This window comes from Salvelinus sp. IW2-2015, linkage group LG18 (assembly GCF_002910315.2).
Source record: "Salvelinus sp. IW2-2015 linkage group LG18, ASM291031v2, whole genome shotgun sequence".
Taxonomy (NCBI): Eukaryota; Metazoa; Chordata; class Actinopteri; order Salmoniformes; family Salmonidae; genus Salvelinus; species Salvelinus sp. IW2-2015.
In genome coordinates, this window is record NC_036858.1 from 58303296 (window position 1) to 58326532 (window position 23237).

The 23237-nt window shown below is 39.9% G+C and overlaps 1 long non-coding RNA gene across 1 annotated transcript; it reads left to right on the top strand.

Moving 5' to 3' along the window:
* Positions 1 to 12729: 12729 nt before the first annotated feature.
* LOC139029170 (uncharacterized) lies at positions 12730 to 17099 on the top strand. Its single transcript, XR_011481460.1, has 2 exons — positions 12730 to 12877; positions 15638 to 17099. It is a non-coding gene; the product is annotated as an uncharacterized lncRNA (long non-coding RNA).
* Positions 17100 to 23237: the final 6138 nt, after the last annotated feature.

Below are 23237 nucleotides of genomic sequence, written 5' to 3' on the forward strand. Positions count from 1 at the left end.
TTAAAATTGATTTAATTGTAATTTGTTTGTCAACAATACTCAAAATACTGCACCCACACTGCTCGTGCGCACCAACGTCAGTTCTATTTGTGACGCCGAACGCAGTGCAAGTTCCAGGCGCTAAAATAGAAGTAAGTTATATTTGTGACGCAAAAAGCAGTACAAGTCCTGCCTCTCCCATCTCCTCATTGGTTTATAGAAACAGATACCCACGTATCATCTCCTCATTCGTTATACCCACGTGGGGGATTGGAAGATTAACTGAGTTTGGTCGGTCGTCGTGGTAACGCCAATTGCCATATAAAGTCCAAAGAAGAAAAAGCCTGGAAGGAGGAGAGATGACTAGAAATGATTTGGTTGATCGTTTTGTGTGGATTAATTGTGGGAGTAGAGGACCTTGTGCATTTCAGGTAAAATAACAACTCAACGTTTATATCCCAGGACAAATTAGCTAGCAACAGCAAGCTAGCTAAATAGTACAAATTAGCTAGCAACTGCAAGCTAGCTAGCTAAATTGCCATAAATGTTTAATGCTTTTCGACCTGTCCCCAAATTAATAAACTCGCATTTATTTTCAGCAAACTTAACATGTGTAAATATTTGTATGAACATAACAAGATTCAACAACTGAGACAAAAACCGAACAGGTTCCACAGACATGTGACTAACATAAATGGAATAATGTGTCCCTGAACAAAGGGGGGGGGAGGTCAAAATCAAAAGTAACAGTCAGTATCTGGTGTGGCCACCAGCTGCATTAAGTAAGTACTGCAGTGCATCTCCTCCTCATGGACTGCATCAGATTTGCCCGTTCTTGCTGTGAGATGTTACCCCACTCTTCCACCAAGGCACCTGCAAGTTCCCAGATATATCTGYGGGGAATGGCCCTAGCCCTCACCCTCTGATCCAACAGGTCCCAGACCTATATATTTAACTTAAATGTCCACAAAATGTATTTAAAGTATACTTTCAAAAAATCATGTTCCAAAAATGTGCACATTATCCAGCATCCTTTTCTGCAGCTGAAGTTTTTATATTTAATATATTGTTCCTCACGTTTAGCTTATTCATACATTTTGATGTTCATGTTCGAACTGAATAATGTTGTAATTATAATTACACATTACGTATTACAATTGTTTTTGTTTATGTTAATTTGTCACAGTAATGAGAACAACTGAAGTGTGAAATGCCAATGCCAGTGCACAGTTAACAAACACATCACTTGTAAATTGCTGTTCCAGCCACACCTGCTTTATAAATAGTATGTTAACCAAGAAGCCTTGGTCAATCAAGGTAACTTTCACATGATTACAATATCAAATGTGGTTAATGAGTAGAAGTCTATTTGTAAAAGTAGAATCGAAATACATTATAAATGCACTTTATTTCTAAAGAAAATACAGMAATTCTAATTCAAATACCATTTTAGTATACTTCAAATTTGAGGAATATACATACATAAATGTACTTAAGGTGTATTTAAAGTATATTTGTTTTGCTCTTTATCCAAAACACTAAGAAAATACTTAGGTAGAAAAATTGTCCCAATTTAGATAATTGAAAATGTATTTAGTATACTTACATTCTATTAAAATTAAACATGTTTTCACTTTAAATGCATTACACCAATTTAGATCATTTTAAACATAGCTGTATTTATCACAGACCTACTTAAATATATTACAATATACTAAAAAAGTATGATTTAGGTATATTTCAATGTATGTATTATTCACTTAGCATTAGATTAACTGGAATGACACTCTCACTCACGGTTGCACAAAAAGAGCTGTGTGTAAACCACGGCAACAAAATATTGTAATGAACCACCACAAAAAGAGGAAAGGACACTTTTCTGAATTGCAAAGAACCATTTTGAGCCATTATGATTCAATATAGAACCATCACCCTTCCCAAAGAACCTTTGAGGAACCCTATTTTCTTAGTGTGTAGTCCTCACGGCAGAGGAGGTCTGCTGTGACTGAATCAGAGACTAACTGAGACAGTAGCGACAGTGACAGCAGGGGCATTAGTTCAGGTGATAGAGGCAAACAGAGAAAGAGCACCATTAGCTCCTACAAAAGTCCAGCCTGTCACCATCAATCAGGGGTGGATTGGGACAAAGATTATAAAATTCTGCCTTGGCATTTTAGCCACACCATACAGGCAGTAATGCTACTGACACATAACATAGGCAGTAAAATATTGTACAGCGTTTCTCATCTTTTATTGTACCAGTGACCGGTGAAACATAGTACCCCCCCTTTTTTTAACAAGCTCTTTTTGACCAGCACATGTTTAAGGAACTGGCAGGACATCTGTGTCTCTCTGTTGTCTTCCTACCTCCACGGCACTCACCTCTGAGCTGTCTCTGCTAAGCCTAACATACTTTCCCACAGCACTGGGACCACACTGCCTGTGCTGGGCCCAGCAACATCTTAATGTACAACTTTATTTTAAGGGTCCATCATAATAAACCATTTATGTGACATTTATTTAGCAGTTGCAAAACTTTTTCTCACCATTTATTAACCATTACTACCACATTTGTAAATGTTAGTAAGCTAGTTTTTCCACACATGTGTGTATATATATATATATATATAGTATATATAAATTACCTTAATAAACATCCTGTGTTGTGTGCTTGTTCTTTTTAACAGGTACTGCAGGAATGTCTACCAATGGCATGCCTATCTTTTTGTGACAAATTACACTGGTCCCTCAGACATTTATAAAGTATTTATAAAGTATAAATAGCACTCACTTTAGATTAGGGACTGCAAAAATACTTTACTAATAATTAGTAAATGGTATATTAATGTGGTAGTCATGATTAATAAATGGTGAACACACAATTTATGAATCCCTTATAAATAGTTTATTACGGACCTTTAAAATAAAGTGTTACCCATCCAAGTTGTGAATGAATAAACACATAAATTAGACAAAGAYGAAAATCCCTGAATGAATGCCTTATACTTTAGGTGACCATTGTCTTTTATAATACATTATAACACCCTAACTACATATTTCAATATTAGTGCCTGTCATGTGTTCCCCCAGCCCACTTTTAATTTATTAAATATTTTATTAAACATTAGACTACATGTAATTCAATAGAAGAAAACAGAGAGAAAGAAGGAGAGAGAGACTGCCAGTTCCTTAATGTTTTGCCTGTATAATACAGCCAATGGCTACAATAAGTAAATGTAATTCTCTCTTGCTCCCCCCCTCTCTGTTTTCTTCTATTGAATTCAATAAAAAACCTTCTGCGTTTGTCAAACAATGATGCCAGGACTAGTTTTTGTGGATGCGGATAGATTTCCAGTGTTGTGCTTCATATCTTTCTGCCAAGAAGTGCCAGGTCTTTCAGCGAATGAAATAGACGGGAAATAGGCAGGAATTTCCAGTCTCCAGTGGCGGTGGCGGTGGCTATGTAATGTAATCCGACACCAGAGCACTTGTTACTACAGCTTATAAACTAAGACKCACTCGCTGGCTGAAGAGACTGAGGCTCAGAAGCGAGTAAACATTGATAAAACAATAAATTGTCATAAACACCGGGATTGGAACAAAGATTCTAAAATTCTGCTCTGGCATTTTATCCACACCAGCCCACAGTCATCGTGCGCACCCGCCCCCAACGCTACTTACACACACAGGCAGGCCTATCAGAAAACCGGGTTGGCAAATCTTGGTAAAGGGGGCCGGCCGTTTCCCACTAACAATTCAAATGCTCAAATATATTCTTACGACACAAGCCGGGCATGTCCCTTTTAATTATTATTTTTTAGCAGCACACACAACAAAAAGATGGTCCGGCCCATCTGGCATTTGGCAGAATTACCAGGTGGCCAATTCGCCCATGCCATCTATCTTCTCTGGACATSGCCTGTTATGCTCAACCTTAAGTGGATAAGATAGACTTGTATTTTTTCATCAAATGTACAAATTGGACCTACCACCATGGATGGAAAGGATTCTGAAATTTCCTAGAAGTAATGTTACGTTAATTACATTTGACCTTGATAATTGACTAATTACCTAAGTTTACCCATTCAACTTGGCTCATTAACATATTGTAAGAGACAGATATTGTATATTTGTTGCACCTGTGAGTGAGAATGCTGTACCAATTTAACTCTTATGTGGTTATAATGCCCCATTAATTAAAAAAATATAAGGAACAGACTGGAGTGGCAGCTGGTCTTAAAGGTACTCATCGGAGGAGATTTCAACTGTGCCTTCCGAGATGAAGACCGCAGCAGGCCCAGGAGAGACCATAGCACACAGGAACTACAATCAATCATCGTCGACTTCTCCCTAACAGATGCCATTGGCACCTCCCCTCCAACACCAACGTGGGTGAGTTCCTCCGGTGCATCCTACTCCAGGATTGACATGTTCTTGCTCTTGCCAGGTCTGAAAATGTGCTCCATGACAAGCCAGGAAGGGGACTTCTCAGACCACAGGAAGCTGACCGTGTCTGTAGATTGGGAAGGCCTAGTGAGAGTATGTAGGGGGTCTGAATACATCTGTCCGTTAGGACTCAGCAGTCAAGCTCTCCTTTGCCAGACGCTACCTGGAGTGGATAACTTTGAAAGAGCTTTTGGACTCCTTGATAGAGTGGTGGGAAATGGTTAAGGCCAGGACCAAGGGCTATTTRGGGGGAATAGGGCAGAGAAAAGCTAGGTAAAAGAGGGTCATTTTTGAACACCACAACAAGGCTCTCCAACGTCTTAGTATCRTCCAGCTAGGGGTGGGATATGGCCAGAGAGCTGGCCGAAACCAAAGAACACCTTTCCACCCTCTATTGGGAAGAACAGAAGAAGATCCAGCACAAGTCAAAACTCCAGGACCTGGAGGTAGAGGAGAAATGCACTCACTTCTTCTTTTGCAGGGCACAGTCAAAGCAAAAACTCATCCTGTACCTATACAACAACCAATGGGATTCTGTGACCAACAGTGAGGACATCCTGGGGGTGGCCCATGAGTTCTACGGTAGTCTGTATGACATCAAGCCTGCCGACAAAGCTCTCATGGCCACCTTCCTAGATGGGCTAGACAGTCACCAAGGGTGGCGAGACCGAGAACCCTGACCTAAGCACTGAGTAGCTCACCCGCCCGTGATTTCCCTGAACAAACACAAATCACCAGGAAAGAAAGGGATCCCAGGAGAGTTCTATCAGACCTTCTGGGACCTCTTCAATGATGATGTGGTGGGTCCATGCGACAGAATACTCTTATCCCCAAGAATTTGGGTCTGCAGGTAGCCTAGTGGTTAGAGCATTGTACTAGTAACCGAAAGGTTGCAAAATCAAATCCCCGAGCTGACAAGGTAAACATCTGTCATTCTGTCCCTGAACAAGGCAGTTAACCCACTGTTCCTAGGCCATCATTGAAAATAAACATTTGTTCTGAACTGACGTGCCTAGTTAAATAAAGGTAAAAATAAATAAAAATATGAAAAAAAGGAAGGGGACCTTAAGGATTTTCGGAACTGGTGCCCCATTAACCTCCTTTCAGTCAACTACAAAATCACGTCCAAAATTATTCTAGACACACCTCCTTTCAGTAATAGCCCCAGACCAGACCTGCAGCATCCCAGTTAGGTCCATCAGTGATAATCTGCTCCTGGTGAGAGATCTCATCCTGCACTCCCAGGAGAGGAGGTTCCCTTTGAGCCTTCTCAGCCTAGACAAGGAGAAAGCTTTTGACAGGGTTAGCCATGGCTTCCTGCAGAGAGTGCTAACCAATATGAACTTCCCCCAATACCTCATCCAGTGGACGGAACTATGCTACCAGAACATTACAGTTCTGGTAAACAACACCCTCACAGACCCATTCCCCATCAGATCCGGCATACGTCAAAGCTGCCCCTTAGCCCCTGCTGTACGTCATCTACCTAGAGCCTTTCCTCTCGAAGATCATGTCAACACCAGGAATCGCTGGCTACCAGATACCAGGGGCCCAGGGGGAGAGGTTTAAAGTGTCGGCGTACATGGATGACATCACCATTGTTGGCACAGATAGTCGCTCCATCGCCACTGGAACAAAAGTGGTGAACGACTACTGTGCAGCCACTGGCGCCCTTGTCAACAGGGGTAAGACCCTGTTGACAACTATACCTGTCACAAGACTGGCATGAGACTCTCACCCCCTCTTTCCCTGTCAAAACAGAGGCCATCAAGCTGCTTGGGGTCACTTTCCAGAGGGATGGAGGTAGCTCCGTCAGTTGGGAGGAGACCATCCGCCACATCCAACAGAAGATCTGCAAATGGAGCGCTTGGTCCCTCACAATGACAGGTAAGATCCTGATCCTGAAGGCAATCGTTCTCCCCATTCTCCTGTACCTAGGCAGGGTGTTTCCCCCAGACAGTGACCAACAAGAAAATTGATTGCATGATGTTCACCTTTGTTTGGGGGACTCAAGCGCAGCAACCTGTACAAGACCATGACAAATCCCAGACCCGGTCTTCAGCGTTCAGCCTCACCCCCGCATCGCTACTCTTCCACGCCCCACGCCACCAACCACGCCTCCAGCACCAGACCCAGCACCAACCGCTGGTTTTCCAGCCCTGGTACCAGCACGATCTCCAACCCGGCCCCAACACCAACCCAGGTTTTCCTGGTAGCAGCCTCAACACCAGAACCAACACAGCACCAACCAACCACAACAGCCAACTTCATCCAGCACACACACCGTCAACCACTCCAGCAGACCAACCATGACTGACTAACAAATTGACAGACTGATGATTGTTACATGTTATTTGAACAAAATCATTTAAATTTCGTTTTTTGTCAATAGTTGTTTTTTATTAACATAAGTTTAATTTAATTATTTATTGTTTGAATTGTTTATTATTTAAGCTGAACTAAATTTGATTAGAAATTGTAACACGTACAAACAGTTAAAAAAGAAAAAGACCTTAAAGGTCCTGAACCATCATTCTGAAAAGTGTTTTCAAACTTTTTCTGTCACGGCTAACTACCAGGTAGTTTGAAAAGAAAGGCTGAGTAGGTGTGGAGCTTATATTAATCAGCTCGCCTTGACTGACAGGTCTTTGAAATGAATCAACGTGGATGCAGTGTTGCAGCAAAATCATATCAAGAAAACTTGGTGATACTCAAAGCAACTCAAACAACATTGAAATTGCGTCATTGATTTTTTWAAATGATACACTGAACAAAAATATAAATACAACACGCAACAATTTAAAAGACTTTACTGAGTTACAGTTCATATAAGGACATCAGTCAATTAAAATAAATAAATTAGGCCCTAATCTATGGATTTCACATGCCTGGGAATACAGATATGCATCTGTTTGTTCACAGGTACCTTTACAAGGGCGTGGATCAGAAAACCAGTCAGTATCTGGTGTGACCACCATTTGCCTCATGCAGCGCTACACATCTCCTTCGCATAGAGTTGATCAGGCTGTTGAGTGTGGCCTGTGGAATGTTGTCCCACTCCTCTTCACTGGCTATGTGAAGTTGCTGGATATTGGCGGGATTTGAAACACGTTGTCATACACGTCGATCACGAGTTTCCCAGACATGCTCAATGGGTGACATGTCTGGTGAGTATGCAGACCATGGAAGAACTGGGACATTTTCAGCTTCCAGTAATTGTGTACAGATTCTTGCGACATGGGGCTGTGCATTATCATGCTGTAACATGAGTTGATGGCGGCTGATGACTGGCACAACAATGGGCCTCAGGATCTCGTCACAGTATCTCTGTGCATTCAAAGTACCATTGATAAAATGCAATTGGGTTGGTTGTCCGTAGTTTATGCCTGTCAATACCAAAGCCTCTCTGCCACCATGGGGCACTCTGTTCACAACATTGCCATCATCAAACCCACACGACTCCATACACATTGTCTGCCATTTGCCCGGTACATGGGATTAATCTGTGAAGAGCACACTTCTCCAGCATGCCTGTGGCCATAGAAGGTGCGCATTTGCCCACTGACGTCAGTTATGACACCAAACTGCAGTCAGGTCAAGACCCTGGTGAACGATGACGAGCACGCAGATGAGCTTCCCCGAGACAGTTTTTGACAGTTTGTACAGAAATTCTTCGGTTGTGCAAACCCACAGTTTCATCAGCTGTCTGGGTGGCTGGTCTCAGATGGTTCCGCAAGTGAAGAAGCCAGATGTGGAGATCCTTCACCCTCTTTTGTTCCATGCTGGCTGAAGACCTAGCTAGCCAGTAACTAGCTAACACCAGACACAGATGAAAGAGGAAACATATAAGTACCTTTGCCATAGATGAATAGGGCAAATTTTTCATTATATTTGCTGACACCCTACAGTCAAATTGTGACACCAGTAGAGTAGCTATATAGCTATATAAACCATGTTGGTTACAAGGCGATACCTATATAAATTAGGTAAGAGCATATCAGGTTACCATTGGTGTATTAACATGAGAGTTAACGTGATTTCACCTTGTACCCTTAATAATGAATCCAGGTGTTGGACATGGGGGAGGGACCAGTAACTTTTTGACCAAACTTGATCAACTTAGAAGCAACAGTCATTTTTCATACTTTGGTCATCATACTTTGATCTTGTTTCTTTAAAATATCATCACATTTTGTGAGAAACATGATTTTGACTGTTCATAACCTTTAATTAAAATACATGTACTTTATATTCCAAATACAAAACTACATTTGCAAGTAGCTGGCCCGAATAGCAACAACTGTAACGGTTACAGAAACCTTGTACTTGCTATAACTGTGATATTTTGTTTTTTAACTACCTTAGTTGAATGCACTGATTGTAAGTCACTCTGGATAAGAGTGTCTGCTAAATTACCAATTACTATTTTACTGTAAACAAATTGACAACAAATTATCGATCACAGTCTGTCTGCTGATGGACAAATGTATATGTTATGGCTTTACACCCCTGCTATATTGTGGATAAAGAGTTACTTGTCTAACACAACACAGATGGTGTTATTTAATGGAAGCCTCCCCAACATAATCTAGGTACAATCAGGAATTCCCCAGGTTAGCTGTCCAGGCCCCTTACTTTTTCAATCTTTATTAATGGCATGCCAATGGCCTTGAGAAAAGAAGTGTGGCTATGTATGTGGATGACTCAATACTATACACGTAAGCTACTACAGCGACTGAAATCACTGCAACACTTAACAAAGAACTGCAGTTAGTTTCAGAATTGGTGGCAAGGAATAAGTTGGTCCTAAATATTTCAAAAACTAAAATCATTGTATTTGTGACAAATCATTCACTAAACCATAAACCTCAACTAAATATTTTAATAAATAATGTGAAAATTGAGCAAACTGAAGTGACTAAACTGCTTTGAGTAACCCTGGATTGTAAACTGTCATGGTCAAAACATGTTGATACAACAGTAGCTAAGATGGGGAGAAGTCTGTCCATAATAAAGCACTCCTCTGCCTTTTTAACAAAACGATCGACAAGACATGTCCTACAGGCTCTAGTGTTGTCACACCTGGACTACTGTCGTGTGGTCTGGAGCCACAAAGAGGAACCTCTGAATGTTACAATTGGTTCAGAACAGGGCAGCACGGCTGGCCCTTAAATGTACACAAATAGCTAACATAAAAAATATGCATGTAAATCTCTCATAGCTCAAAGTTGAGGAGAGATTGACTTCATCACTACTTGTTTTTGTAAGAAGTGTTTATATGCTGAATGCACCGAGGTCTCTGTTTAAACTACTGGCACACAGCTCGGACACCCATGCATACCCCACAAGACATGCCACCAAAGATCTCTTCACAATCCCTAAGTCAAGAACAGACTACGGGAGGCACACAGTACTACATAGAGCCATGGCTACATGGAACTCCATTCCACATCAGGTAACTGATGCAAGCAGTAGATTTGGATATACATCACAGATAAAAATACCTCTTATGGAACAGCGGGGACTGTAGAGAGACACACACAGGCACAGACACACATGCACCTGATAAGACACAATCTACACACACATGCACATGGATGTTGTATTGTAAATATTTGGTGGTGGAGTGGTGGCCTGAGGGAACACACTGAATGTGTTGGGTAAGGTGTTATAAAATGTAATGTTACGTAATATTTTAACATGTATGTAACTGTCTTATGTTGCTGGACCCCCGGAAGAGTAACTGCTGCCTTGGCAGGAACTAATAAATACAAATACACCAGAGCATGTTAGGTGTTAGTATGAATGCATTGCTCATGCACCCTATTAATCACCTCTCCCACCAGATGTATCTTATATGCCCCATATGTTATAGTACACATTTCCCTATACTCTTAGAAAAAAAGGTTCATTGTGGTTATTGATAGCATCTTTTAGGAGTGCCATATATGAAGCAAGCCATAGAACCCTTTTATCTAAGATTTAATCAATTTCATGTCCTTTTTATCCTCCCCTTTCTCTCGTGGTTTGGAGGTCAAGCTTCAAACCAAAGCCTTATATCTAGAATGTGTCTCGCTGCTGGACACAATAACTGAGAGCAGAGAGGTGTTTGCCAGACTTCTGCCACCATAAGCCAGGACTCACTTTACTTCTTTCTGAATCTATTCCATCCTTTTCATCCTCCCTCCACAGCTGTTATTTTCTCTCTTCCCCTCTTTGACCAGCCCAGCCCTGCCCCAGTCCCCTATATCCCTCCAGTTAGTGGCCCCCCATCAACCACACTGACCACTGAATAACCCCACTCCCTCCTCATCCCTCTATCCATCCAGTTCGCCCTCACCCAGGAGAAGTTAATCCTCTCTTTATTTATCTGCTGATATTTGGCACACACAGCAGCAGCCCTGCCTACCCTGTCCTGGGCCTTTTGTGGTGTTCGTTTAATCATTCACAATGTCTTTGTGTTTCTCTCATCCTGCCTGATAAAATCATGCTATGAGCCTTCGCTCTGACCAAATGAAATTGAATGACGGAGGATGTGTCCCAGAAGGCAGCCCTATTCGCATAGGGTTCTTGTTAACAGTAGTGTACTGTATAGGGAATAGGGTGCCAATTGGGACACATTCAAAGAGGGAGAGGGGCTATAGTACATTTGGGAATTTTTTATTGACTTAGCGTGGGCTGACTTGCTTCGTAGCGATGTCATTTTTTTGCAGACTAAATGATCTGTCATGATGAATGAGTTACATTGAGCATTGAAAATCCCAGGTGCGGATTAAATCAATGGGCCAGTCTGGCCTCGCCCCTCTTAAAGAACACTTAAGTTAACATCTGAAACCCTACCTCTTCAAAGAGTATCTTAAGAGGAATGCACTAACTGTACTCCTCTCTGGATAAGAGCATCTGCTAAATGACTAAAATGTCAAACGTGACTGTATCCACATAAAAAAATACTACAGTTTACTATAGAATACTATGGTACGTATAGTAATATAGAATTCTGTAGAATACTGTAGAATAATATACTACACACTAGTATCCCTCGATTATGTGTAGTACTTACTATAGAATGTTGTAGTATAAACACTACAGTCCGCAAAAACAATACACTTTTTAAAACTATAGTAAATACAACAGTATTTAATTTGCATATACCTGCATGTCAGTCTCTCCTGGCTCAAAGTTGAGGAGAGATTGACTGCATTACTATTGGTGCGAGGTATTAATGTATTAAAAGGTACCAAACTGTCTGTTCAAGCAGTTGGCACACAGTTCAGACACTCATCGGTACAACACAAGACATGCAACCAGAGGTCTCTTCACAATCCCCAGGTCCAGAACAGAGGCTGGGAAATGCACAATACTAAATAGAGCCATGACTACATGGAACTCTTTGCCACCCCAGGTAACTCAAGCTAGAAAAAACAGATAAAAGAACACCTTACTGCACAAAGGGGACTGTGAAGAGACACAACCATTTTATATATATTGTATTGTAATTTGCATTGTACTATATACTAGACCTAGATATTGTGTATACGTACTGATATGTAGACTACGTGTGACGTTTTAAATAGATTTATTTCAGTCCTTGACTAATACTGTTCTGTATTATGTCATGTTTCATGTGGACCCCAGGAAGAGTAGCTGATCCTTTTGCAGTGGCTAATGGGGATCCTAATTAATACCAAATACCAAATATACCCTGCCCATTCCCCTCCGCCATATCGCAATTTGTGCTACCCATAAGTGAGAAACCTACATGCCAAGTATAGAGCATGTAATGGGGATTCTGATGTTTGTGCTGTTCTATAAACCTATTTCTGCGCTCATGCAAGTGGTTGACTAAACAAATCCTTCTCTTATCAGTAGCTGTAATTTGGCAGTACACCCAGACCTTGTTTTGAGAACAAACAAACGATATCTCTGTGTCAAGTACTCAGCTTAAAGAGGAGAAGCCTTGTGAGGTGTTGGTCTGTCACATGTTATGAAACAGTATTGGTCGGTCACATGAATAAAACAAAACAGCAACGATTAATTAATTATGCTAAATCATGCAAATATAACTTGTCTATGTATAGCCGTATATAGACAACTGCTGGGTCTGCCCAGGGAGAGCTCCTGATTGACATATGTACTATGGTGCATTGAGTTGGTTGGAACATCTCCAGCACGCTGACAAATAAACAATGATTAATTTAAGATTGACTTTGAATGTTCTTGTGTAAGAATTTCCACAATAATTTGGGGTCAACGAACAACATGATTGGTTCTGCCTGCGGAGCTTTACAGTGGGGGTCTGCGAAGAAAACCGGTGGCGCATTTTATGAAGCGTGAGGGAAATTCCTGTCTGACCAAAAGAGTACGAGGACCTGCCCAGACCAGACCCTTATTGTGAGTTGCCCAGGAGAAGACAAATCATCCACGAACAGTTGAGGGATGGCAACTGATTTCAGTAAGTAATCTTAAATCAATCTGTAAAAAAAAAAWAAWAWTAATTATAAAAAAGAAAATCAAAGTGAGTAACGCAAAAAAACATACCCATAGTCATATAGAGAGAATGCCATTCACTAGTCCTATGAGAAGACTAGAGCGAGTGCGTAACGGTACCATGGAATGCACGCCGACAGCTGTCTGTAGGCATTTATAAGAAATGTCAATGTGGTCTGCAGCCACAAAAAAATAACACAAGCTATTTTTGAGTACGGGGTGTTATTTATGTGCATAGCAAGTAACGACATAGAGAATTATTGACGACACACTTGGGTAATGAGGAGATTGCCGAGTATGTTTGGGAGTAGTACTAAGTGAATGTGGATGTGAAAGTTGTGAGATATAACATATTAAGCTGATTGCAATTTGGCTGATTGAAATTTGAATAACAAATAGATTGAAATTATTACTGTTACGATTGGAATTTGGATAAGGAGATTGAAATGTGGATAATAAGAGGATTGCAATTGAGCTATTAAGTATTGAGTGAATGAGAGCTGTCAGGAGACTAGCTTACGTATGAAAGAGGTGAATGAATGCTACAACAAGTTCTGTGTGAGCTGAGCTTTCCAGTTCTTTGAGCTGAGCTTTCCAGTTCTGCGTGGGCTGATTAGTAACGTTATCTAGGGGTCTATCCAACACCACCTTTGGATCTACAGGTAGAGGATAACATGTCTCAGAAATCAGATATGTAACATGTCTCAGAGGATAACATGTCTCATTAGTAAAGAGGATAACATGTCTCGTTAATGTCGAGGATAACGTCTCATTGGTAATGAGGTTAACATGTCTCTGAGGATAACATGACTTTAGATTATATGAGGACAACGTGTCTCATCAGTGGAGTTTAATGTATAACGTTATTATGTATGAAGATATGAAAGAAGAGAGAACTATTTCCGAATATGTTGTCAAATAGAACTAGTGTAAATATTTAAACCCCTGTATGAATAGAACACTAGTCTAGAGGAGGAGTTTGTGATGTAACACAAATGTGTAATGGGTTACTAGAGATAAAGTAACATACTATTGAGTGTAATGGGTTATTATGATTGTCTGATGAAGTAATAATAGAGAAATTATAATAGTATACAACTAGCACACCCACACGTAGACGTACGTGAGTGGTGAAAAAAGTATTCTGAGGAATCTTCAGAGTGGTCCGTTTATGGATAATTTGAGAAATTATAAGAGTTAAAGCATTGTACGGGACTTGACTTAACCCTAACCAATAGAACTAATAAATGCTTAAAAGATTTCCTCCATGCATTTTGAAATAAGCCCATACCCTGTTAAATAGAACCAATGAATGTTGAACATGATTTTCTGTTAACTAAACTTAAAAGGCTACAATTTATTGTACTACCAGTGGAGTTTTCATTGATATCCCAAATGATGACATTCTAAACCAATTCGTGAGTAGGCAAAATGGAGACTGCATCTATTTCCCTGTAGTTTCAGGACCAAGACTTTTATGGATGGAGAGTGATATCTACTGGGGACTAGGACAGTGCCAACCCAGTAAATACATATAGAGCCCTCCAAAGCATTACATATGAATCTTAAAATAATAAAATATATTATATATTTTATTATATAAAATAATAGAATCTTAAATAACATTTAATAAATATTGAAGCAGAAAGTGAATATCCAACAGAGATTGATAATAAAAATATAGAGTAACTTTTTGAAGGTATACTAAAATGAAAACAATGCCTTCCAATATGGAGAAAGTTATCATATTTGTTTTGTTTTAAACCTTGCAATAATGGGAAAAGCAAAATGTGGTTTGAGAGTGATCTGTGTGTTTAAGAATTCCTGCCTAAGATGCAGTAAATTCGATTAAAGATTACACATTTTTAGGACTGATTAAAATGTAGCATAGTGAAAACTAAGTACATGTTTATTTTCTTTCTTACAGGACTGATGGAATGTCCGCTGCCAAGTTTTTATTTCATATTTATCAATGATTCTGTATCTCTCCCTTTGAAATGCTTCCTGAAGCAAGGCCTTGGGAGAGCAGTTAATTGTACCCGGATCCAGCTGTTAAGGGACCTTCCAAATTGTTTTTTTGCCACACACATGCCAGCACCCACACACAACCCACCTGTTAATGAATATTTGTTAGTGGTTAATACTCTGTTCGATTTTGATGTGTGGGGTCTTTTTATTTTGTTTCAATGGGTTTTTCACGGGTTAGAAATGATGCTGTACACAAATTAAAGTTTATATTCTCAGATTTTTTATTTGCACACATGTAAATTCTCTTGATTAGAAAAAATGTACTGAAAAACCCAATGTAAACCTGATACACAAAATGTTTAAAATGTTTGAAATATCTTTAAATAATGTCTGAGGTACAGGAAACAAACACTCACTTAATAGGGCTGACTGATCTCTGACCTCTGTTCTGACTTCCTCGTGAGGCCTGATCAACCTTAATAGGAAGACAATAGACATAATTGTTTTTATATGGGATATGTAAAAACAAATAATTAAGAAGAAGCTTATTATTTATCAATAGTCCTATGTGTGATTTGGCCCACGAGAAGGACAGAGAGTGAGAGCTGTCTGTAGTCTATTTTACATTACCTTATGCGATACAATTATTACCTTATGCGATTCAATTATTTCCTTATGGAGTTATCAAGAGATCATGTAATTTGATTTATTCTAATTCGTTTATTTTTTATTTAAGGCAGTGTTGTTGTTTTTTCAGATGCATGAATCACGATGTGAGTCCAAAGGGGAAATTACCAGTCCCCTGGGGCCCTTTGGTAAATATGCAAATTGATTTCTTCACGTCTGCCTGCAAAAGGAAAAAATAGATGATAGTAATGGATGACAGTTACTCCAAATGAATGGAAGTTTTCCCCACTTCAAGTGATATATGTGTATTACTGTTGTTGTTGTGTTTTCTTTGTATTGCTGTTGTTTTCTTTTCTTTGTTTTTGTCCTGCTTCAATAACAAATCTCACCAGATTGGGTCTACTGGATGGTTGGGTTTTCTCCCTAAGGATTAGCCCTCTGACTCCCTGACCTATAACTCTGCAGTGAGATCGCCAAGATGATAAGGGAGTATAAGCCAATTTGGGGGGGTTTCAATGGTGTGTTGTTGTTTTAAACTAAACTGTTGTTCTGGTCTGTCCTCTCTCGAGGTAATSGCAAAGATGGTATATAGATGCATGGAAGATAATTCGGCCGATGAACAGTGATAACCTCAACACCCCCTCTAACCGGCTATAAATGGTGAAAATGGCGTTCAGTATGGTTCTTCACCACTTCTACTGTGAGACCTAAGTCCTAGCCAGCAACAAGTACACAACAGTTGAAGCTATCAAGTGCCTTTTCTCTCATGCTTTTTCTCTCAGGAGTGCGACATTGGGTCCATGTGGAGTGATGTCACGTTCGTCATAATGATTGGACCAAAGCGCAGCGTGATCTGGGTTCTACATCTTTTTATTACTAGGTGAAACTCTCAGCAAAACAAAACAATAAATAGCAAAACAAAACGTGACGCTAACATAGTGCTCACAGGCAACTATACATAGTCAAGATCCCACAAAGCACAAAGGGGAAATGGCTGCCTAAATATGATCCGCAATCAGAGACAACGATAAACAGCTGCCTCTGATTGGGCTCCATACCAGGCCAACATAGACATATAATTACCTAGATGACCCACCCTAGTCACACACAAGTGAGCATGGAGAGAGATCCAGTCCAAGCCTCTCTCATGCTGCTGGTTTACTGGTAGGAAAATGGACAAAGACATAATGACTGTAAAGGTAAAATACATTATGAAGGGCCATCCACTTTGAACATGTGCCATTAAAAGGACAAACTGAAACACTACCTGAAAAAGAACATGAAACGCCAGGAAAGGAAGAATGATTGCCGTGAAGGGGTGTGGTCAACCGTGCCCGTAATTTATTTAAGCTTATCCGAAATTGTTTATTTGAGGTATCAGGTTGATTGTGAAGGTCTGCACACTGCAAAAATTATAGTAAATTTAGACTAAGAAGGCATTGGTATTTTAATCTGTCATTACCACAAGTGATGAGAAAAGCGAAGGTCTTACATTAAAATGATAGAACCCACGTGAAGCACTAAGAACTGTCATTCTAAATCTGGGTTGGATAATTCATCAATAGTTATAATTATGATATGGAAAGGCGAGGCTTCTAGAGACAGAGCTGTCCCCTAAAAAAAGGAGAGACACAAGATTGTAGCTTGGGCTAACCTTGCAGCAATCTCATTCTTAGCAAGGTTGGTGTGAAACTATTATAACATGTGTTCACTTTCTACTCCCTGTGAAATGTTATTTACATGCTGTAAGGCGATGTGCCTCTCTGGCTGATATGATTTCAGCAGCTAACTTGTTTTCTACTCCTCCAGAAGATGGTGAAACAGTTAGATGTCAACTCTGGATGAGCCCCCATTGCCCCCTGTAGTTACAGACGATAAGTAATGATTGAAGGTTGATTTCTGTTAACAAGTTGAGGTTAAGGTCATCTAAACCCTTAACCTGTTTACATTATGTGGAACACTGAGCTGATGAGTCAGCACCAAGTCTTAGCAGAATTGTTAAACAACAGGGTTATATATTTTGACTAGGTTGATGTCCCAGGGACAGTTAGTGAAAACGTAGGTCAATACAACCCGACTGTGGTAAGAAATATGGAAACAATGGTTAACATTGAGAGATTTATTCACCTCTGAATCTATAGATCCGTTGTGTATGTGTGTATTTTTGTATACTCACTCCCATTAATAAAGTATAACCTTTATTATGATTATAGTATTACCATACTTACTGGATTGTACAACCCAGAATGAAGGGTTTGAAATTATGAATGTGTCAGGTTTTTTTTCTGTTGATTTCCCTTACTTTAATAGAGTATAGAATATTTTTATATAGAAGATAAAATCTAAATGCTTACATTAAAATGTTATGATTATTATCACACATAGTGATAAGAGGATGGAATGTAATGGGAATTTTAATAGTTGTGCTTTTCTTATAACTCATTTCTGTGTTCTATTCATGTGCTGTTCTATAAACCAATTTATGTCTTCGTGCAAGTGGTTGACTGAACAAATCCTTCTCTCAGTAGCTGCAATTTGGCAGCACGCCCAGACCTTGTTTTGCGAACAAACAAAAGATATCTCCGTTTCAAGGTCTCAGCTTAGAGGGTAGAAGCCTCGTGAGGTGTTGGTCTGTCACATGTTATGAAACAGTATTGGTCGGTCACATGAATGAAACAAAACGGTAATGATTAATTAATTATAAATCATGCAAATATAACTTGTCTGTGTATAGCCGTGTATAAGACAACTACTGAGTCTACCCAGGGAGAGCTCATGATTGACATGTGTACTATGGTGCATTGAGTTGGTTGGAACATCTCCAGCGCGCTGACAAATAAACAATGATTCATTTAAGATTGACTTTGAGTGTCCCTGTGTAATAATTTCCATGGCAACCAGATAATGTGTTCCCTATAGGCTATAGAAAAGAGCAGAAGTACAGGACAATCTGTTCAGACCCCAGTTCCATTTACAGTTTATGAGAAATAAAGAAATTTGCTCTTTTAGTATTTTCTCAGTAGCTTTCCTGGAGGCGAAAGCCTTCACTTTGATGTCAAAGATAATAAACCACTACAGTAAATACTAAGGTATACTAGTCTGCAACACTACAATGAATACTATAGTACATACTACATTTTTATTTTATTACTGGAGTTATACTGTAGTTAACTGTAAATACTACAGTATACTACAGTAAATACTACAGTCCACAAAAACAGACTTTAGTCCACAAAAACACTACAGTGAATACTACAGTAAAGTCATCAAAACACTACAGTGACTACTGTACATTACTATTTATACCATAGTATGCTATTGTATTTTTTCATGTCGCTAAGAAGTACAGTGATATTTATTTCTCCAGCATTAATTGTATATTGCTATCTTTCATTACAAACCCTGCATCATAATACTTTCCATTTATACCCAATCTCCACATACAGCATACCACACAACACAGTGCAGTAAGCAATCTGAAATGGTGCTATTCTATCCCTTACATTCAGAAACATTATCAGGTGCTTAATGAAAACAAGACAACAACAACATATGGCCTGATGAACGAAGGAATTGTTTTAACAGGTCAAGTAAGGTAATGTCAGCAGCAGCAGTAGTAGTAGTCTAGTCGGCATCTGAAAAATCTGTCGGGGTGAAATCCATCTGTTTGTCAAGAGAAGGAGGTCAGAATCCTAGCCAAGACACCCCTCCCATAGACCCTGATCTCTCCCATTGCATTGTCCTGTTGTATTTTTCTTCTGTCAGTAAGGATCAACGAATCAGCACCAGTATTAGTTTGACAGGTTGGCAGGACATGTTGGAAGTCATACAGTCCTTCCTTCCCTGGATAGATAGCTCCACTTAAACACATGCATATGCACTTACACACACACACACATACATATGAGCACGCACCCGCACGCATACAAGCACGTACACTATAAATCCCAAGGCATTTTTAACTCAAATACTTCTAGTAAATTGAACTCAAAGTCAATGAAAAGCCATTACTACTTCAAATGTTTGTGGTACTGACTCAAAACTATCAACTAAATTTTAAAATTATGTTAACAAATGAACTTAATACCGAGCACGCTCTACTGTAGGGATCTATATATATATATATATACTAATGACTCAATGAGTAATTGAGTCATTGATTGATTAATCTTATGCCAACAAAGATAAATAACACATTTTTCTAAACTAATCCAAAAATGTAGTTGCACCGTTACTGAAATGGTTGTTGCAGTTTAAATGGCTTAGGTAGTATCCTCACTCTGTCCATAATCCTGGCACTCATTATGAATGTAGGTTGTGGGGGAATAAAAATTCTATTTGTTGGATATCATAACTCTGGCTGTTCCAATAGGAATAACACATCACTTTGCAAGGCAGCATAATGTGACTTGCAGGTAGGGTTGCAAAATTCTGTTGAATTTCCAAGGTTTTCCTTGAATCTTGGTTGCAAGATTCCTGGAAATTCTCCAACCATTACTTTTACAATCCTACTTGCTGCCCTGATGTGGCCTGTAGACCATGAGTTTCAGGCAACTGTATTAGGGTAAAATAAGGCCTCATGAGATATGTAATGTATTGTTAGAAAGAGGTTAACTTTTTATGATAATATTAGCTTAGGAACTTACTTGGTGAAGGCCACAGAACTGAAAATGAAGGAATTCAATGACCATGTCTCTGTCACTAACAAATACAGTCATTGGTGGTAACTCTACAATTCACGCAAAAAGGCAAGGCACACTGGGAAATTATATTGGATGGCTTAGTGGGGGTGTGGCTTTCAGTTAGCTATTTTTGGCCAACTGTGGGCCAGTCGCTGGACCAGGTTCAAGTCCGAGGCGGGGTTACCTACCAAATTCCTTATATTGGTGTAAGGAGTGGGACGTTAAAAAGCTGTGCACACGTGAGGGACTTCATATATAGAGAAGGGGTACATTTTTGCCACTAAAAAGGAACAAATGGCTTTGTCACTGTGGTGGTACCCTAAAAAGGCAAATTTGTACCTTTTCTAAAGGTATGCTTTTGTATCTGTGGAATATATGTAACTAAGGTACTATCTCTGCACTTCTAACTAAAGCTACAATTGATGTACCTTACTTGGTACCACTACAGTGACAAGTGATTGTACCCCTTTAAGTACAATTCACAACTTTCTTTTTGAAGAGTGCCCACACTTGACCTCCCGCACGTGGCCACACCACACATATTGATTGTGAAAGCTGTTGTGAGGTCTAAGGCAAACGCTGTCACTAAATACCGTATGGATATCAAGCTTGGTTCCATTTATCATAGGAACCGGAAACTGTCATAACACCACATGGCTGTGAGAGGATGTGGTGCGGGAGCTGGTGTCATAGGACATGTGAAACAGATCGATACAGGGGCAGAATATCCCCTGTGTGTGTGCATGAGCGTGTGTAAACATCACAGTCGCTCGGGGTGAAGGATGTGGATCTGCCAGCAGTGTGCACACAGCACAGCACCCTGCAGTAGGGTTGGTAAGTGTGTGTGTGTGTGTGCTTTGGTAGAGCATGCCATGGCATGTGACAACCTGCCACCTACTCCCCCTATAGCCCTCCCAATTGCTCCCTCCAAGTCTCCCCAGCCCCCCTTCAGCCCTTCTCCAGCCCCCCATGGAAAGTCTGACAGGTCCAGGTCAAGGCCTCTCTGTAAAGCATCTAATGTGTTAGAATGCCACTGGACTACATCCCTGTGTTCCCATGGATCTTCTCCTACTCTATTTATATGCTTTATTGGGTTGCCATTGTATGGCACGTGCCTATATTACTTCAAAGCTTAATGCCGTGATTTTCACAACTCTATTCTATTCTTCTCTCTCGTGTGGAACAAGACATACTGTACGTCAGCCAGTCCATCTCTGACATGGTGGATCTGGGATTCGAACACATGCACGACACAATGACCTCCAATAGCACCGCTAACACCACTGACCTCCAATAGCACCGCTAACACCACTGACCTCCAATAGCACCGCTAACACCACTGACCTACAATAGCACCGCTAACACCACTGACCTACAAAAAGTCAAGACATTTCTGAGTCTGGGAAAGTGGTACACTATTCCCTATATAGTGCAATACTTTTGAGCAGAGCCCTGTACCATTTTAAGAATGGACGTGAGTCTTTGGCACTAGCACAGCCACAACAACCACAACAATTGCTGTGGTAAACAGTAACACATCAGCATATTATTATATTTTATTCACAGACAGACAGGACAAGCTCCAGATGATGGAAAAATCCCAGGCTAATGTGTCTGACATTCCTAACCTTTCATATCCGTACCTCTTCTTCTTTTGGTCCTGGCACCTCTACTCACCCCTACTCTGTCTAAGCTGGACGCTAACAGCTGTCCGAGCCCTGGGTGCCGCTTTTGGGAATGTTGCTGGCTTTAGATGGATTGCATTGGGTAACAAAGTCTGCCACCTGGAGAGCTAATGGGAAGAGAGTATATTTTCAACCACAGCCCTGCTAGTCAAGTCTCTAAGGTCTCCTAGGAAACATTCAACAAGGCTTGGTAAATATTTAGTCAATTAAGGAAGAAGACAGGTACTGTTGTATAATAACCTGCTTTGCTTTTTTTACTCTGAGCCATCGATATTGCATAATTTTATTTATCTGTCTAACAGGTGCCTTCCCTATAGGCCTAGATAGCCCTCTGAGATTTGAAAACAAAATTCAATAACACACACAAAAAAAWAWAWATATATAGTGCCAAATAAGGGTTATTTGGCTTGTAACTATAGCAAAACCCTTTTTGGTGCTAAATAGAACCATTTTTTGAAGGTTCTATCAAGAAACATGCTCACAAAATTCTAAATTGAACCTTTATGGTGCTATAAATAAACCTTTCCTATGGTTCTACAAAGGAACATAAAAAAGGTTCTAAATAGCACCAAAAAGGGTTCAGCTATGGTAGCAACCCATTTTTGGTGCTGTATGGAACACTTTCTTTTGGTTTTTAATATAATCTTTATGGATAATTTTTCTACAAATAACTTTTCTCAATCGCAAATGTTCAAGAAATAACCTTTTGAAGAACAATACAGTTAAAAAAATTCTGGTTATCCATATTTTAAAAATTACAATTGTATTAATTCACAATTTGAATCAGGTGGGCTAGCTCTGGAACGGCTCGGGTCCCTGATGAGAGAATTGAGAACTACTGATTTAGTCAACAGTTCTCAACTGACACAATGCCTCACACAATGCCATAGCCATATTTGACACGTAATGACATAACACAAAACATTAGATAAACTGTAATGACACTCACTCACAGTTCCACAAAAACAGCTGTGAGCAAACCACACCCCTTTTCTGAATGGTAAAGAACCATTAAAGGTCTCAAAGGGTTCTTTGAGTCATTGTGGTTCTGAAATGAACCATCATCCTTCCCAAAGAACCCAAAGAACCCTTGAGGAATCCTCTTCTCTTAGTGTATAGACTAAAACAATATTATGTAGGCCTATTATTTTTACTCGTTGCGCTAGTATCAAATATGCAACTAGGCCTACATGAGTGTGCAGCACTCGCCAACCAGGCTATGTTGTTTTCTTTGTTGTTGCTATTACAATCTTGCTCCTTTCTAGTTTAACATGATAGAAATGACAGAAGGAAAACATTACATTAGATTTGCAGACTGATGACTCATGTTTGTAGTGGCTGTGTCATGTTTCTAAGAAAAGGG